General features: G+C 38.4%; 1 pseudogene; it reads right to left on the bottom strand.

Moving 5' to 3' along the window:
* Nucleotides 1–1,214: 1,214 nt before the first annotated feature.
* The window catches only part of LOC114631423, a 25,956-nt pseudogene continuing 9,792 nt past the window's right edge, over nucleotides 1,215–17,378 (bottom strand).

The following is a 17,378-nucleotide window of genomic DNA, read 5'->3' as shown; positions in this document are numbered from 1 at the left end:
TCGTGAATTGTTTTGTAGATATAGCAGGTGTGCCTGGGCTCCAGAGGTCTGCCTTTTAATTGGTTGTAGTTTTCTGTCATGAAATATTGTTGTAAAGAAAATCTCCTTCAGTGAGTGGTGGACTGTACTTATGTGGGTTTAATAACAAATATTTTGGCATATATTAATACTACTCTTGTTTATTAAAGTGATGGTTGTGGGCTTTTCATTTAACTACACTTGTATATTTATGGATGAATTTAATTTGAAATATAAATTCATATGAATTTAAATATATGTATTTTTTTAGGTAGATAGTTGATTGTTCATGAGTCTTTCAAATAAATTTACTGTCTTCAATCTTTTGAACCTATCTGCCGTGTGTGTGTGTGTGTGTGTGTGTATTCCCCAATCAGATCATGAGTAGCCTTTTTTTCTACTCTCAAATTGCTTCCTTCATCCTTTTTCTTGGTTTGAACATTAGCCCAGGGTGAACACTTAGATCTGAAAATTTGGAGCTAGATACCTTCTAGTAGAGAGAACCTCACAATTGTTTTCTGGATCTGGGTTACCTAAATCAATATCTTTGCTTCTGTTTCCATCGATTTAAGTGTATGGCATTTTGCTTATCCATTTATCAGTTTTAGGACATTTAGGTACCATTTCCTACCTATTCTGACTAGAACAGCATTGAGCATGGCTGAGCAAGAGTCTCTGGAGTGAGATGTCAAGTCCTTTGAGCATGTGTCAAGGAATGGTATAGCAGGCTCATATGGTAGATTTATTTTTACTTCGCTGAGAATTCTCCACACTGGTTACCAGAGTAGCTGTACAATTGTTCAAGCCTCCTTTGCCAGAGAGCCAATTCTATGTCTGTCCCATAGAAGATCTCAACTATCACACAAAGTTCTGTTATCTTCCAAAAGATAAAGACCAATAGAAAAACTTTAGTTCATATATTATTTAATCTAAGTTACTGGTATGTATTGAGTTTTGAATATTTATATTGTCTACAAATTAATAGGTAACATGCATAATTTACTAAAATCTGTTTTTAGCAATAGTTTATATACCAAATAGATTGTCTGTATGTGAGCCACAGTGAGGTGTTCATATATTTATTTATTTATTTTGTAACAAACAGGTAACAAAAACTAATGAAAAACAGGTCAATAATTTCATTTTACTACACTAATTAATTTTATTAGAGAGACTTAGTTAATTCATCAAAACGATTATTTTTTTACATAGTGTCTTTTGTTTTTAAAATATCTCAAAGAGTTCTTATCAGGTTCTCTTAGAATAATGTAGCACTTAGGGAAAAAGATGCACCCTAACAGCCCTGCACTGGAGGCCAAGATGGAGAAGACTTCCACAGCCACCATGGCCTTAGCCTTGGTACTCTGGTAGACAGGGAGGAAGGTGACCCAGACACTGCAGAACACCACCATGCTGAATGTCAGGAACTTGGCTTCATTGAATGTGTCAGGAAGGTTCCTTGCCAGGAAAGCCACAGTGAAACTCCCTAAGGCCAGGGTCCCTAAGTATGTCAGCACAGAATAGAAAGCAGTAACTGACCCCTTGTTGCATAAAATGATGATATTAGCAGGTTCAGAGTATGCATCTGTGTCAATATAGGGTGGTGAGGTTCCCAGCCAGACTCCAGAGATAATAAGTTGGATCAGGACACAGATGGGGATAATAGCATTATAGATGCCTAAAACAAACAGCCTTCTCATTGTTCTTCCTGGTTTCATGGCCCTAAAAGCCAGAATGACAGTTATAGTTTTAGCCAAAACAGTGGAAAGAGCCAATGTGAATGCAAGTGCAAATGTTATTTGTTGCAATATGCAGGAGACTGTGTTTGGGTGGCCAATGAAGAGAAAGGAGCACAGGAAGCAGAGGAGGAGGGAGATCAGCAGGATGTAACTGAGGGTAAGGTTATTGGCCTTAACGATGGGTGAATCTCGATGCTTGACAAAGATCCCCAAAACTGCAGCTGTGCTGACAGAGAAGCCCAGAGCTGTGCAGGCCAGAGACATGCCCAGAGGATCCTCAAAGGACAGGAAGGTCACTGATTTAGGCAGGCAGTGGTTTCTCTCAGGGTTTGGGTATTCTTGAATTAGGCAAGCGGTACACTTCTGCTGATCTGTCGAGGGAAGTAAATCAAGAATTCATATTTTATAATTATTTACTCATTCTATACTCAATGTATGAAGAATGTCTTCCAATGTTGTGGTTAACCTGGCACGCTCAGCTTCATTACAGTGTCAAGATAGACACGAGGTCTTTTGAAATCTCATTTCTATTGTCTGTCTTGTTTACCCTGTGGAAAGCCTCCTGTTCACAGTTTTATGACTGTTTAGAGGAACAGAAGTTAAATCTTTTGTACTCATATTTTGATAGCACTTAACTGTCAAGTAATCCTTCATGTGACTTTTAAATTATTTATTGTTATTCATTCTTTGAGGCTTTAAATATGTACAATGATCACTAACATGATCAAAACTCACTTCCCACACTCCACCACCATGTACTCTTCTTATTTTTCTCCTTTCCTACCCAATTATAGTCTCCTTCGTTCATTCTCCTGCCATGTGCTCTTCTCATTTTTTATTTCCTCCCTTCCTCACAAATTATATACTTCCTCTCTCTCCATGTCTTCCCCACACAGGAAATACACAGACACGAATCTGTAAAACCAAATTCAAGTTAAAAAGTTAACAAGCGACATATATATATATATATGTGTGTGTGTGTGTGTGTGTCAAAGTTTCTCTCAAATGCCTAAAAACATACCACTGAGTTCATATTTTGTAGGCTGTCTAATGATGTGTGTAACCATGAGCCTTTCCACTCACACTCCAGTTCCCCCCAAATGACTTGGAAGCGTATTTATTTATGAATAAATGCCTTGGCCATAAGCTTGGCATATTCTCAACTAGCTCGTAACTTAAACAGCTTAAACTATTCTATGTCTACCACATGGCTAGTTACCTTTCCTGAGTTTCATGCATCCAAGTTCCTCAGAGTCGAGGTGAATCTCTGGCCTCTGACTGTTTCCCAGAGTTTCAATCTCTACTTTAACTCCCACCTTCTACTTCTTGCCTTTTGCTAACAGGCCATCAGCTATTTTTTTTTTTTTGATAGGTGATGCTTCCAAACAACGTACAAGTAATTATCCCTACAAATGAACATGGGGTGTGTCCTCAAATGTGGTTAATACCCATTAAGGGCACATTTGGAGTAACTGACTTTTCCTTTGACAGTGGTTGTCCATTGTAGAAAGCTTCTTGGTTAGGGAACATCTCCTTTGTTGACTACTGGAACCTGTCTGACAGAATTTGTTCAGGTCTTGTGCATGTAGCCATGTTCTCTGTGAATTCATATATGCATCATTCCTGCTGTGAATGAAAGACAATTTCCTTGATGTCATCCATCACTTCTGCCTCTTACAGTCTTTGTGCCTCCTCTTCTACATGAATCTATAATTCTCGAGGAGAGAGCTTTGATTAAGACATAAAAGCGTTTAGGTACAAGATGTCCAAAGTCTGCTTTAGAAATTATTCAATCCTGACCTGTGGTTTCTACCTCACCTTTTACCATTAGCTGACCATTTAGTTCTCAGATAAAAGACACATACACACCCTTTATATTTACAGTAAGCCTTAAACAGCACAAGAGATGGGTAGTTATCTAGCCTCTATGCTACTAAAATACTTTCCATTTTAATTGGTTTATTTGTTGTCTTGATCAAGTGTTTTTTGGTTTTTAATTTGAGTTCTTTATACGTTTTAGATAATAGTCTTCTAATAAAATGTATAATGCTAAAAACCTTTTCCCAGTTAGTAGTCTGCCACTTTGCCTGAATTATGTTTTGGTAGCTGTACAGAAGCTCTTCAGCAACACGAGTTCCCATTTATTTATTCTTGATCTTAGGGCCTGCACTCATAATGTTCTGTTTAGAAGGTACTTTCCTGTGACAAAAATTTTAGGTTACTCTCCACTTTCTCTTCTGTCAGGTTCAGTATACCTGCTGGAAGATAAGTACGGATTTATTTTCATTCTTCTACATACATCTGTCTAGTTCAACCAGCACAATTTGTTGAAGATGCTATCATTCTTCCAGTATGTGTTTCTAGATTTCTTTTTTTTTTTTTTTTTTGGTTTTTCGAGACAGGGTTTCTCTGTGTAGTTCTGGCTGTCCTGGAACTCACTCTGTAGACCAGGCTGGCCTCGAACTCAGAAATCCGCCTGTCTCTGCCTCCCAAGTGCTGGGATTAAAGGCGTGCGCCACCACTGCCCGGCTTAGATTTCTTATAAAAGATCAAATGTGCCCATGTGTGTATATTTATCTGGGTCTTCAATTCAATTCCATTGACCAACATGTCTGTTTTTTTTTTTTTTGCTAATACTATAATATTTTTATTGCTATAACCCTGTAATAAAACCTGAAATTAGGGATGGCAAGACCACCAGTACTTTTTGAATATTATTCAGCATCGTTTCAGATATCCTGAACATTTTTTTTTATTTCTAGATGAAGTTGAAAATTTCCTACTTAAGTGGAAAATTGTGATGTTATTTTGATGGGGATTATAACAAATCTATATATTGCCCTTGGCAATATGGCTATTATTCTTTTTATTTTCTAAACATTCAGTAATTTCAGTAATTTATTTCCTTTACATTCCAATTGCAGCTTCCCTTCCCTCTTTCCCTTCTAGTCCCTCCCTCTTCTATCCCCTCCCCCACTTGCCCCTCTTCCCTTTCTTCTGATAAAAAGGAAGGCTTCCCATGGATATTAACTAGCCTTGGTATATCAACTAGCCTTGGTATATACCTAAACCACACAAAGACCCAACAAAGTAAGAGCATTTAGGCCGATTTCACTTATGAATTTTGATGCAAAAATACTCAATAAAATTTTTGCAAATTAAATCCAATAACACATCAAACCAACATTCACTATGATTAAGCCGGGATGTAGGGAAGGTTTAAAATATGAAAATCCATCAATGTAATACATTATATAAACAAACTCAAGGTAAAAGTCACATGATTGTCTTATTAGATGCAGAAAAGCCTTTGACAATATTCCATCATTTTAAAAGTCTTGGAGAAATCAGGAATTTATGGTACATACCTAAACATAATAAAAGCAATACATAGTAAACCACCAGCCAACATTAAATTAACTATAGAGAAACTAGAAGCGATTGAGTATAAGACAAGGCTGCCCACTCTCTCCCTAACCTATTCAGTACAGTTCTAGCTAGAGCTAGAACAGTCAGACAACAAAAGAGATCAATAGGATAGAAAGTGGAAAGAAAGAAGTAAAACTATAATTATTTGCAGATGACATGATAGTATACATAAGTGACCCCCAAAATTCCACCAGAGAACTCCTACAGCTGATAAACAACTTCAATAAAATGATGGGATATAAAATGAACTCAAAGAAATCAGTAGCTGTTCTTTATATAAATGATAAATGGGCTGAGAAAGAAATTAGGGAAACAACACCCTTCACAATAGCCAAAAGCAATATAAAAAGTCTTGGTGTAACACTTACCAAGCAAGTGAAAGATGTGTATGGCAAGAACTTCAAGTCCCTCAAGAAAGAAATCGAAGAAGACCTCAGAAGATTGAAAGATCTCCCATGCTCAAGAGTCAGTAGGGTTAGCATAGTAAAAATGGCCACCTTAACAAAGGCAATCTACAGATTCAATGCAATCAACAGTTAGGGGAAAGGCATCCAAGGGCAAGCAACAGTGTCAGAGACAGAGCCTGCTCTGCTGTTAGAAGTTCCACATGAAAACCAAGATACACAACTGTTAAGTATGTGCAGAGGGCTTAGTTCTGACTCATCTATGCCCTGTGGTTGGCAGTTCAGTCTTTGTTAGGCCCTCTGGGCCCAGTTGATTCTGTAGTATTTTTTTGTGGTGTCCTTTGCTCCTCTGGTTTCTTCAATACTTCCTCCCCTTCTGAAGAACTCTCCAACCTCCACCTAGTGTTTGCCTGTGGGTCTGTGCATCTATTTCCATCAATTGCTGGTTGAATGAAGCCTCTCTGATGAGAGTTTTGCTGGGTCCTTGTTTGCATGTATAGCAGAATATCATTAATAGTGTTAGGAGTGGGCTCCCTCTCATGGCATGAGTCCCAAGCTGGCCCTTCCATCAATTTCTGTTCTATTCTTACCTCTGAACATCTGATGACAGGAAAAACACTGACTATCAAGTCCAATAGAGATGCCTGTGTAGGAAGATGTGTTGGGACCCACTAGAATTTTCCACCTCCTGGTGTTTCCTTCAATTTCTTATAGTATTCACTATATAAGGCTTGGTTAAAGTTATTATCCCCAAATATTTTATTTTTGAGTGCAACCTTTACTTATTTTTACTTAGTCTTTGAGAATCTAATGTGTGTATAATATATTTTGATTACATCAGTGACCATAGTACTTCTAACACTTGCATGACTTCCCCAATCATGTCCCTTTGTAGAATGATTTCCTCTTTTCTTTATCACTGAAACAAACAAATAGCAAACATTTCAAAAAAATGTTCATTAACCCTAACAATTAGAGAAAGCTAAATCAAAACAACTTTGAGATTTCATCTTACCCCAGTAAGAAAAGCAAAGATTCACAGAAAAAGCAACAGGTGCTAGAGTGGACACCCAGAAAATGGAAACCCTCACTTGTCATTGTTGGGACTATAAACTCGTGCACCTCTGTGAAAATCTGTGTAGAGAATTCTCAGAAGGCTAAAGATAAATCTATATTACCCCTCCTTTGTATACAGCAGTTAAAAAATAGAAAGGACCCCAGCTATACCACTACTGGGCATATACCCCAAAGATGCTCCAACATATAACAAGGACATATACTCCACTATGTTTACGGCACATTGTGGATTGCCCTGGTGCTGTTTGTATTTTGATGCTAATTCTGCTTCCCCAAGAGGGGCTGCCCCTGACAAGGAGTGAATCACATACTAAGATGACTTCACGTGAACCTTCTCCCCATTTTCAGTTGTAGAATAAAGGCTAGAGCTGGTGATTGGGCAGTGGAAGGGAAGGTGAAGTCAAAAAGTTTTAGGGAGGGAAGAAGAGAGAGCAAGGGGGGATTGAGGAAAGGAAGGAGAGAGAGGAAGACTGAAGAAGAGGAGGTGGAAGGAAGATGGAGTAGAAGCACATGACCTGGAGAAGTCTCATGTTATAAGGGATCTCATAGCTGGGAAATACAGAGGTGTAGTGGGAGATCTGCCCAATCTAGGTGTGCAGCTTGTATTCCTACTAATTGAGTTGTGTTTTCCTTGCACAGGCTTATTTGGATTGCAGATTTACCACAACAATGGCAGCCTTATTTATAATAGCCAGAAGAACCCAGATGTCCCTCAACAGAGGAATGGATGCAGAAAAGGTGGTACATTTACACGATGGAGTACTACTCAGCTATTAAAAACAATGAATTCATGAAACTTGCAGGCAAATGGAGGGCACTAGAAAATATCCTGAGTGAGGTAACCCAGACACAAAAGAACACACATGGTAAGTATTCATTGATAAGTGGATATTAGGTGAAAAGTTCGGGTTACCCATGATACAACCCACAAGCCATATGGAGCTTAAGAAGAAGGAAGACCAAAGTGTGGATGCTTCAATCCTACATAGAACAGGGAACAAAATAATCACAGGAGCTAGAGGGAGGGAGGGACATGGGAGGGAGAGAAGAAGAGGAGGGAAAAGGGGGGACAAGATCAGGTAGTGAAAGGGACAGGAAAGAAGTACAGAAGGTCAGGAAATTGAATAGAAACATGTAGCACTGGGGGAGGGGAACTGGGGGTAGCCACTGTCAAGTCCTAGACTCCAGGGAAGTGAGAGGCTCCCAGGACCCAATGGCAATGATTTTTGTCGAAATACCCAACAAAGGGGGGATATAACCTGTAGAGACCACCTCCAGTAGCTAGGCATGGGCCCCAGTTGAGGGAATGGGGCCACCCACACATCTCAAATACTTTAACCCAAAAATGTTCTTATCCAAAGGAAAGACAGGGACAAAAAAATGGAACAGAGACTGATGGAATGGCCAACCAGGGATCCATCTCATCTGCAGACACCAAACTCCCACACTATTGCTGATGCCAAGAAGCGCTTGCTGACAGCGGCCTGGTATGGCTGTTCCCTGAAAGGTTCTACCAGTACCTGACAAATACTGATTCAGATACTCACAGCCAACCATCGGACTGAGCCCAGGGACCTTAATGGAAGAGCTAGGGGAAGGACTGAAGGAGCTGAAGGGCATTGCAACCTCATACGAAGAATACTATCAACTAACTGGACCACACAGAGCTCCCAGAGACTAAAACACCAACCAAAGAGTATACGTGGAGGGATTCATGACTCCAGATACACTTGTAGCGGAGGATGGCCTTATCTGACACCAATGGGAGGGGAGGCCCTTGGTCCTGTGGAGGCTAGATACTCCAGTGTAGGGGAATGCTAGGGTGGTGAGGTGAGAGTGATGGGATTGGGGGGGTTGTGGAGGAGTAAATAGGAAAAAGGATATCATTTGAAATGTAAACAAATAAAGTGATTACTAAAAAATAGAAAGGATCTCAATGACTCACAACTGACAAATGGATCATGAAATTATATATATATATATATACATATATATATATATACACATGTATATATGTGTGTATATACATAACATGGAATACTACGGAGTTGCAAAGAAAAATGAAATCATGAACTCTGTAGTTATATGGGTGGAATTAGTAAAGATCAGATTAAGTGATGAAGCCTAGATACAGAAATAAAAATATTTCATATTCTTTGCTATCTGAGCTCCAGACCTTCAGATGTGAGTATATATCTTGAAGAAACTGCAGAAGACAGGAAAATAAATAGGACCATTGCAAGAACAAGGGGCTGTGGAAGAATAGATAATGAAATAGTAGAGAAGACGTGACCTGAATGGGGAAATACAAAAAAGGAGACTCTAATTATGAGGACAAGGAAAAAACAATACAGTTGCAGGAGGGAAGAGAGTAAAATACCAGTAAGAATGCCTAGAAAACGTCTAAGCAGTCTGAGAGGGAAATGGGAAAAGGTTGGCAGGCACGTTAGGGATGGGAGAGGTAAGTAAATACAGAATAAGGGCATAAGTGTATAAGATAGCAATAAGGGTGTCTGAAAAGCTGCAAAGACTCATACTAATATTTACTTAAGAACCCTTATGATACACTTAGTGTCCCTATTCAATATATTTTTAGTAAACTTTTATCATCTGGGCTAGTGTTCCTCCCTCCAAGACTAACACCATGTTCAAAAAAACCCTAGTACCAGACATAGAAATCTTCCTTTACAGTTGTTGATCAGGGTTGTCCAAAAGGCTCCTAAAAGCCACAGCCTACCGCTTTCAGCCTTGCTGACCCTTGCTGAAGATATTTCCAGAACAGGGCCCAGAGACCCCTGTGCTGGAACTGCCCTGAATGTTCTTTCCCTGAAGACTAGGTTTCATGATGCCGGAAGACATCATGTAAGCTTCTGAAGGATGGAGGCAACCAACAGCCTAACTTTCTATGACAGCTGTGAACCATACCAACCAGCGCGGCACAGTAATGCTAAGGGTGGAGAAGTGGCACGCATAGCTTGGAGTAACCAACATCTCTCTGAATTGAACTCAAGACTTTCTCAACAACAGGGAAAACATGCCTCTGCCTGAAACCTACGTCAGAGCTAGTGAAGTCATAGTTATTGGAGGAGAATCTACAACTACTATTTCATAAACCAGCACAATCCCTAACATGAAGCTGTAAACATTTGCCTTCATATCCACAGGTAAACAAGGAAAGTTTTCTTTGCAACAAATGTTGAACATTGCGCACCAACCAAAATGCAGAGCTGCGGTGACCAGCTCCAGTGGGTAACTCTGCAAAACAATTTCTATACCTAACACCCAGAAAACACATTAGATTATGGGGTGGAAAGATTGTAAGAATCAGGGTATCATGGAGGGTTTTTTCTTTAATTTTATCTCCTATTAATATTAGAAACTACATCTGTAAGTCTCACCAAAATGACTGTCCAAACATGAGACACTGTACTAGGCCAACAGCAACAGACACACCTACACAAAGAACAAGAGATCCCAACCTGAGACCCATTCCATGAGAGGCTACCCCCGGCACTACTAATGATATCATGGTACACTTGCAGACAGGATCCTATCTTCTGAGAGGCCTTATCCAGCAGCTGATGGAAACAGATGCAGCCACACACAGTCAAACATTAGGCAGAACTGAGGGAATCTTGTGGAAAAGAAGAAGGAAGGATTGAAGGAGCCAAGAGGTCAAGTATAGCACAAGAAAATCTATAGAATTAAACAACCTGGGCCCAAAGGGGTTCACAGAGACTGAACCACCCACTAGAGAGCATTCATGGGATGGAACTAGGCACTCTACACATATGTAACAGATGCACAGCTCAGTCTTCATGTGGGACCCATAACAGCAGGAACAGAGGCTAACTTTGACTCTGCTGCCTGTCTTTGGATCCCTTACCTCTAACTGGGCTGCCTTGTCTAGCCTCAATAGGAGACAATCTGCCTAGTCTTACTGCAACTTGATAGGCTAAGGGGGTTGATATCCATGGAGGCCTCCCATTCTTTGAGGAGAAAGTGAGGGGCCTGGGGATGAGGGAAGGGACAGAGAAGTGAGGAGAAGAGGGAGGGAAAGCAGTGATCAGGATATAAAGTAAAAACGAATAAAACTTAAAAATCTTTAAAAGCAAAACAAACAAACAAACAAACAAAGCAAAACATCAAAACCCAAGAGAAAACTAAAAATGCTTAGATAGCAGGAAGTGATCTGCCTCAGGGAAAAGCACTCCAACTGGGCATTCAGTACCAAAGGGTCAGCCCTGAGAACAGAGGGAAATTTTGTCATACAGACCAATCAGTTATATTTAATAATTTATATGTATCAATATATGCATGTAAAAACAATCAATGAAAAATAAGACCGTGTGTGTGTGTGTGTGTGTGTGTGTGTGTGTTCACAAGTACAACCTCCTCAGTCCATAATATACTTGCATATGTGTTCTCAGGGTTGACTACAACTCCAGACAAGCTCCAGGCAGCTTCATTTACTTGTTTTTTTTAAAATAATTCTCAAAGACTTTTTTTCCTATTATTTTTGATATTCAAAATGACAGCTGTGAGTGTTGTAACTTAATTCCATGGGTGGAACCTTTAGGAAACAGTCCCACATATACTTGTTATGGGCTTGATTTCAGATAAGGATTATTGTGTTTTCTCTTTAAATTGAGGAATACACAGCTAGCCTTGATTGACAATTGTACATCTCACATATCATTGGGTTCCTATAGCGTGGATCACTGCAGGAGCTGAGATGACCTCTCCATGTGATAAAAGGCAGGTTTTGGAAGTAGGGGTGGAGAAGCCACAATACCGTGAGAACTGCCACTCAAACTTTCGTACACTGCGTTGTATCAACACTGATTATTAATGCATGTGGGGATGAGTGAAAGAGACACGGAGAACAGTGCTGCAATATGACACCATGGTCTCTTCTTAACTTTCTCTTCTACGCTCACAAGCAATTGGAGGAAAGGTATTATTTTCCTACCTGTTCTGTTGGAAATGTGCTTCTCTGGACAAAACACACAAGAAAAACAGCAGACTGGTCTTTCTTCTTGTAGAATTTTCCAGAACCCTGGACCACAGCTCTGTGTACATACAGACTGAGGAGTCTGAGGGCAACACAGAAAAACTGGTCATAACGTTGCACATTACTTTAAAATATTTTGAAGCAAAAATAACTTAAATGCACATAACCTATGGAAATTGTGCATCTCTATATAGAACTGTGAGGTCTTTATGTGACAGTATATGGTGTAGAGTTGAAGTTAGCATACTTCCAAATGTTTAATGTTCAACATTACTTTAAGGTAAAAATATTGTAACTCACTTCTACTGGCCATTGTAAAATGTATAGAATATCTATATTTTCTCTGTAGAGGCAGTAAGCCAGACCCTTTTCTTGTTGGAAGGATGGAATAGTTCAATTGTCAGATACAAACCCAGTCACTCTTGCCTCTTCCATTTCTACTTTTATATTCGCCATCTTGTACATTCACTCTGATTCCATTCCAAAGGGAAGTTTACTTTCCCAAGAGGGTTTGGCCATTGGTGGATGGTCACAGCTTTCCCTGATATCATCATGTGTTGATATTCCATAGGCACCAAAATTTGATCCATAACTGTGAATTTCATCCTTGATTTCCCACGTTCAGAATAGTGCCATGCCTTTTTTTTTGAACAGTAGTGACACTATCACTCAGAATTTTCACCAATTACCTTCTTGGTTAATCACACTATTGTTCTAACTCAACTCTAGTTTGTTGATACTTTAGAAATTGTGTGTGGTAAGAAATATTTCCATCCTTCCCTTAGACCTCCTTCTTCCGTGATTTGAACTCAATTTCTGTCTCATAAACATCTCTATATTAACAGGTATATGGGAATGGAGAACAGGCTTAGAAGTTAAGAAAGCATACTGCTCTTGCAGAGAAATCTGAGTTCAGCTCCCAGCACATATATTAGGCAGCTCACAAATATTCATTACTGAAATGACTTGTATCAAAATTCAGAATTTATTTCTTTTTTATACTACCTCACAACCTTAAAAGGACTATGGGTAGGTGAATTGTGTAAAATGGAAGTATTCATTGAGCATCAGCATGCATTTATAATAAAATATGTGCATGTATATATACATTTGTGTGCATGCGTGTGAGTGTATGCATAGAAACACACACGCACTTATATATAGCCCTGAACACTCACGTATTCATTCACTGCAGCATGGATGAACACACACAAATTGAAATTCAATTCAAACTAATTCTACCTATAGGAAAAAGCTAACAATGTGTGTGTTTGTGTGTGTATCAAAAGTCAGTTTCTCAAAGACTGGTTTATTTTTGCATTACAAGAATCAAGCAGCCGGGCAGTGGTGGCGCACGCCTTTAATCCCAGCACTTGGGAGGCAGAGGCAGGCGGATTTCTGAGTTCAAGGCCAGCCTGGTCTACAGAGTGAGTTCCAGGACAGCCAGGGCTATACAGAGAAACCCTGTTCAAAAAACCAAAAAAAAAAAAAAAAAAAAAAAAAAGAATCAAACAGAGCTAAAGAGATGTCCCAGTGTTTAACATGTTTGCCACATAAGCAAGAGCCCTGAATTCAGTCATGCATAAGGGATAGAAAAATGTGGTGTGCGGAAACATATGGCTGTAATTCGAACTGGATGGTACTGGAGGCAAGGAGGCAGTGTTGGGCATGCTGTGCAGTGAATTCACAAAAATCAGAAAGCAAATGGTTCAGAGAGAGAGAGAGAGAGAGAGAGAGAGAGAGAGAGAGAGAGAGAGAGAGAGAGAGAGAGAGAGAGATCTTGTTTAAAAATGAAGCGGAGAGCAGCTGAATAAGATACCCAGTGCCGCCGACTGTGGCTTCAATAGGCACACAGATTCACATGCATGAATATTCACTTGCAAGCTCACAATGGGGCTAAGGTCTTAGAATGTAGAAATAATTTTCAAATTTCAAAGGGATACCATGCAATCAATCAATTTTCATTAATATTTTCAAATATTTTTTTTTACATGTTAAATGTTGAAATTTTGCCAGACCTGATTAAAGATGCTTGGCCATTTAATCAGAGATTCACTGATGAACAAGCTTTGATCTTGTGAACTCTTGGAGACGAACTCTCCGACTTTAACTAGAAATGGATAATGTTTAGTGTATTCCGCAATGTTTTGTATGTCATACTTTTCCACATGCTTCTTATTCTCATCAAAACTTATTTGGTCCCCAGCAGCGTTTGTAACTTGGATTTTCCTCAGAAATGGATGCAGCTGGAGAGAGACATCGTTTGGATATGAGTGGTGCATACCAATAACTTGTTGATTGTCCTTAAGAGCAATCCTCTTTCTCTTTCCCTTAATCTGGCTTTCTTTTCAAAGAGCCTTTCTTTGAGTAATTTTCTCTCTATTTGTTCCAGTGAGATGAACTTTTCTCACCACGAAATTAATGTAGGAGGGTTGTTCCCAACCCCAAATAGAAATGTTGTCTAAGGGGTGAAACAACATATGGAGCATGTTGTTAGTGGGAACAAGGCCCTGTTTCTTTGCCCAGCACCAGAAAAAATGTTTCCAATTAGGAAACATAGATGTTTTGGAAATTGGAATAAAATGTAAGCAGCAGTATGTTTGTGGCTTATACTTATTAATATGTTCACCTTCTTTATGCATCACAATGAATGCATGTTTGTATGGTTAGTTAGATAAATAAGCATACATGCAGATCTAGAGATCTTATCTTTATGTGATAATATTAGCAGGACTTTTTGCAAAGCTCTAAACTCAGGAAAATCACATACTATGTATGTAGATATTTTTATGTTACTTATACTTCAGGAACTGAAGATACCCACTGTCTGTCTTGATTCTGTTTGGGTTACAACACTGCCTTTCAACTCTGATATGAGCACTATGTGAAACAAAATTAAAATCCAAATGTGCTTAACTAAATTTCTAAAAAGATTCTTTTATATTTGTAGATTAATTAATTTTGTTTTTGAGTATGAGTGCATTCCTGCATGGAGTTGTGTGCATTGCACATGTGCCTGGTGCTTGTGAAAGCCATAAGAAGGTGTTGGACCCCTGGAAGTGTAGTTACAGACAGCTGTGAGCTGCTATGTAGGTACTCTGGACTGAACCTGGGTCTTCTCAAGAGCATGTACTTCTAACCACAGAACCATTCTGGTCCCTAGATTTTTGTTACTTTTATTTTTGTATAGTGCCTCCATGTAGCTGCATACCTGATGTCTGCAGAGGGCAGAAGAGTGAGTTAGGTTCCTTGGAACTGTAGTTACAGACAGTTGTGAGCCACCATGTGTGTGCTAACAACCAAACTTGTGTCCTCTGCAAGAGCAGCAAGTGCCTCTAACTGCTGAGTCATCCCTCCAGCATGATTTAGTCACACATTTAAATTAATACAATGGTTTAATACTTCAACTTCTGAGATTCAATATTGTGTTAAGTAAATAACAAGTCATGCTACGGAAAGTTGTTTAGATACTCAGTTATCTGTACAAAAGTGATACAAATTTATCTAATATCACATCTTCAGAATCCATGTTCCCAAACTGTGTCAATCTCTATGTTAAATGCTACTGTTTTCCATAATACTAAAAATTACATAGTACACTAAACATTCAGAGTTCGTTTTTCACCTCTTTATTATTGACTGAATAGAAAGTTCATTTGACTCGTTCAACAATTTTCTTGATGATAACCTATTTGAAGGTCATAATCAGGGCTCATGAGTGTAAAGGAGTCCTAAGTTTATATCTGGTTGGTTTCAAGTCCAAATATATCTATTCCTAATATTTGGGATATGGCCTACACTCATGAGCACTGTTTGTGTTGTAACATCTCTGATGGAAGGGCAGTTTGGGGTTTCACCTTCATTTTACCTTATTAAGAGTAAATAATGTGTAAAAGCGATTATTTTCTCAGGTACTTTTGATTCTAGTACAGACAGTTGTTATTTTTCACAGAAGGTTCTATTGTTTTAGGTTATTGAATATATTATATTATATTATATTATATTATATTATTATATTATTATATTATTATATTATTTTATTATATTATTATATTATATTATATTATATTATATTATATTATATTATATTAGGTGTGGAACGGCTGCTGTTGGATACAGCCATCATGTCTATATCTTATGGCATCAGACTTACTATATAAATTTGATTATGGAACTTGCTATATTTTGACATTAATTATATTTGGATATCCTGGAAATCAATTATATTTAGATATCACTTGTTAAACTATGTTCAAATTTAATATCTTGAAACAAAATCTATCCATTCTAAAATCATGCACCATAGTTATAAACACATACATACCCATTGTGAAAGAAGTCTCTTTCACTTTTCCTTATTCTTTTAGTTATAAGATGAAAACATGTTATGTGCTTGACCTTAGTAACTTACTAATTGTATAATTTCTCAAATGCTTCCCTTGCTTATGATGGAGGGTTACCTGCCAAGGAAGAAACCTGTCTTGTTTTTTATCTTCATGAGATCCTATTTCTGTTTTTCTCAAAAGCATTTCATGGATGGCATGGGCCACTGCATACACTGTATTCCATATGGAATAGCTGCTCTCCGAAGGACTCATCACATCATTTTCTTTTTCTTTAATCTTCAGAGTAATATTTAGTGGGCAGGGTTTATGACGTCCACATAGCAAAGCAGGAGGTGCGCAATCAAAATTGTCAATCCAGAATTTATAGAAGTAAGAATCTCCTGGGTAGTGGGAGGGTGTAAGTACTTCTAGAAAGTTCTTGAACCCAGGAATATTTCTCTTCTTGGAAAATAAGAAGCTTCCTCTGAAAAAGTTTATCAAATAATTCTTCTTATAGAATATAGACTCTAAGTATACAAAATGGTGCTTTGCCATGATCCACACCTTGCTTCTGGTTGACATGAGTTTATTTTGCATATAGAAATACAGCAAGTCATCTATGTCACCATAGAAGACCTTCACAGTTACTTGTGGATGGTGGTTCAAATTCACCAACCCAACCACAGGTTTAAACTGTAGCTTCCAATTTGTTGTGAGGTTATCTGTAAAAGCCACACAGATACCTTCTGATACCATCTCTGCTTTCAGGTGAGAGAGGAACTCCTTTCCCTTCAGATCATCAGACACAACGACCCCCACCCACTTCCAGCCAAAGTGCAGCAGTAAAGAGATCACCCCTTGGGTTAGAGCCGAATCCTTAGGAGACATCTGATAAATGGATGGGAATGTATTTTTGTCACTGAGCATGGAATCAAAAGGTCCATACGTGACCTGAAGAAGCAAAGTAAAATCAGGTGATTCTGAGTTTCTAGCTATTTGGAGGATCAAGGGACTGAATATTGGTGAGGAGAATATCTTCTGTGAGATTAAATTCTCTCTCTCATTATGTAAAGGAATACAGTCTTTGTTAAGTACATGGGCAATAGGTTACTTAGAGACCTGAATAGGATAAGAAATAAACAATATTATGTTTAATGTGTTTGAGAGGCTTGTTAGATTTCTCTTGTTCCAATAGCAATGGAAGAGTACTGGGTGTAGACAAAGACTGAAGGAAGCAGTATCAAGTGCATTTACTCTGATCACATAAGATCACATTTCCCAGAACTTTAGCTTTAGGAAAGAAAATGTGCAGAGAAAACAAAGACATATATATATATATATATATATATATATATATATATATATATATATA

Source organism: Grammomys surdaster, unplaced genomic scaffold (genome assembly GCF_004785775.1).
Source record: "Grammomys surdaster isolate TR1022 unplaced genomic scaffold, NIH_TR_1.0 362, whole genome shotgun sequence".
NCBI lineage: Eukaryota > Metazoa > Chordata > Mammalia > Rodentia > Muridae > Grammomys > Grammomys surdaster.
Note: the sequence above shows the minus strand (reverse complement) of the source record. Positions and strands in the feature narration are given on the sequence as shown.